Below are 2,268 nucleotides of genomic sequence, written 5' to 3'. Positions count from 1 at the left end.
CCTGTCACTCTCACCCTGCATTTTCCCTCCTCTCTTCCTTCAGATAATTCCAGAGAGAAACCACGATTATCCGCCGTTCTGATTTCCGAATTTCGGATCACCCAAGCAAAATACCGCCCCCCACGCGGTTTGGATAATCGAGGTGCCTCTGTGTCCAAATTCCCCATTTGAAAGCTGTGCGCCGGATCCGCTCAGGGTGTGCCGGATCCTGAACCAGTCTCCCACGGGAGTCTGGGCACTAAATGCAGTTGAGTAGATGAGGGGGGTGGGGGGAGCTGCTTTCATGAACTGCTGGGAGTGTTTGATGGGGGACAGCGTAGAGGGCTGGAAATGTGTTGCTGGAAAAGCGCAGCAGGTCAGGCAGCATCTAGGGAACAGGAGAATCGACGTTTCGGGCATTAGCCCTTCTTCAGGAAGTAGAGGGCACTTTACTCTGTATCTAACCCTGTGCTGTCCCTGTTCCTGGGAGTGTTTGATGGGTGGGGGGACAGTGTAGAGGGAGCTTTACTCTGTATCTAACCCCGTCCCTTGGGAGTGTTTGATGGGGGGGACAGTGTAGAGGAAGCTTTACTCTGCCCCTGATCCCTGTAAACCACAACACCTCCGTGGTTTACTCTAAGTTGGGCCACTTGTCCGACCCCGATTGTAATTGGTGAATTGGTGTCCCTCCAGTGGGTCGTGTGTTCAGTTGTCTGGTTCCTCAGCTGAGAACCTTCCCCCGCCCCGCTCAAACCACCTCCTCCAACCAGCATTCCCCTCCTTGCCCCGGTGCCTTTTCCTCATGTCAGATTGGTGGGGGAGGGGGGGGGGGGTCTTTTCATCTGAAATTCTCCATGAGGAAACGTTTGGGCACTCGTGAATTCCAGGTTAGCAGGTTCAGTTCCCCTCCTTCCCCCTTCTGCCATCAGTTTCTACACCAACCAAGTGCCGGGGAAGGGCAGGTTCAGTCATAGAGATGTACGGCACGGAAACAGACCCTGTGGCCCAACTCGTCCATGCTGACCCAGATATCCTACATTAATCTAGCGCCGTTTGCCAACACCTGGCCCATATCCCTCCAAACCCTTCCCATTCATGTCCCCATCTAGATGCCTTTTAAATGCTGTCATTGTACTAGCCTCCACCACTTCCTCTGGCAGCTCATTCCACACACATACCACCCTCTGCGTGAAAAAGTCACCCCTTAGACCCCTTTTAAATCCCTCTCCTCTCACCTTAAACCTCTGCTCCTCTAGTTCTGCACTCTCCCACCCCAGGGGAAAAGACCTTGTCTCTTTACCCTATCCATGCCCCCTCATGGTTTTATAAACCTCGATAAGGTCACCCCTCAGCCTCCGACGCTCCGGGGAAACCAGCCCCAGCCTGTTCAGCGATTTGTCCTTCAGTCCGCTAGAAGAGAGGCTGGTGAGAGAGAGATAGAGAGAGAGTGAGAGTGAGAGAGTGAGTGAGTGATAGAGAGAGATAGAGTGAGAGAGAGAGAGATAGAGTGTGTGAGAGATAGAGTGTGTGAGAGAGAGAGAGAGAGTGAGTGAGTGACTGAGAGTGTGTGAGAGAGTGAGTGAGAGACAGACATGGAGAGAGTGACTGAGAGTCAGAAAGAGCATGAGTGAGAGAGAGAGTGTGTGAGAGAGCGTGAGAGATAGTGTGAGTGAAAGAGAGTGTGAGTGAGTGAGAGAGAGAGTGAAAAGAGGCAGAGTCGAGGCGGATTGTTTGATAAAAGATTTTTTTCCTTTTCTTTGCCTTTCATGTTGCGGAAATCCCGTCCTTTGGCCGTGGGCCCAGAGAATGACTCGGGTTAATCCGACGCTGACTGGCTCACACTCACATTGGGTCGATTGTGTCCAGGACTTTTAACTTTAATGGGAAAGGGGGACGAGGAAGGGGGCCAGGGGGCTGGTGGTGGGGGGGTGGAGGAGGGGCTGGTGGTGGAGGTGGTGCTGGGAGTAGTCTGCCCATCTCGCTGGAGGGAGTGACTGCGAGGGGAGGGGGGTGTGCGTGGATGGAGGGAGGAGGGGGTAGAGATTGCCCCCATCTCGAGGGAGGAGAGGAAGGTCTAACTCCGCTCTGGGATGATTTAGGATCAGAGGTAGGCGTTGCCTTAGAGTGAGGGGGTCGCCCATTGAAGACAGAGACGGGGAGGAATTTCTTCTCTCTCCGAGGGGAGGGGGGATGTGAATCTGTGGAATACTTTACCGCAGGGAGCTGTCAGGGCTGGGACATTGAGGGTATACAAGGCTGATACAGAGAGAGATTTAACCAGGAAGGGGA

The sequence above is a fragment of the Chiloscyllium plagiosum genome, unplaced genomic scaffold (assembly GCF_004010195.1).
Source record: "Chiloscyllium plagiosum isolate BGI_BamShark_2017 unplaced genomic scaffold, ASM401019v2 scaf_42011, whole genome shotgun sequence".
Classification (NCBI taxonomy): Eukaryota; Metazoa; Chordata; class Chondrichthyes; order Orectolobiformes; family Hemiscylliidae; genus Chiloscyllium; species Chiloscyllium plagiosum.
Note: the sequence above shows the minus strand (reverse complement) of the source record.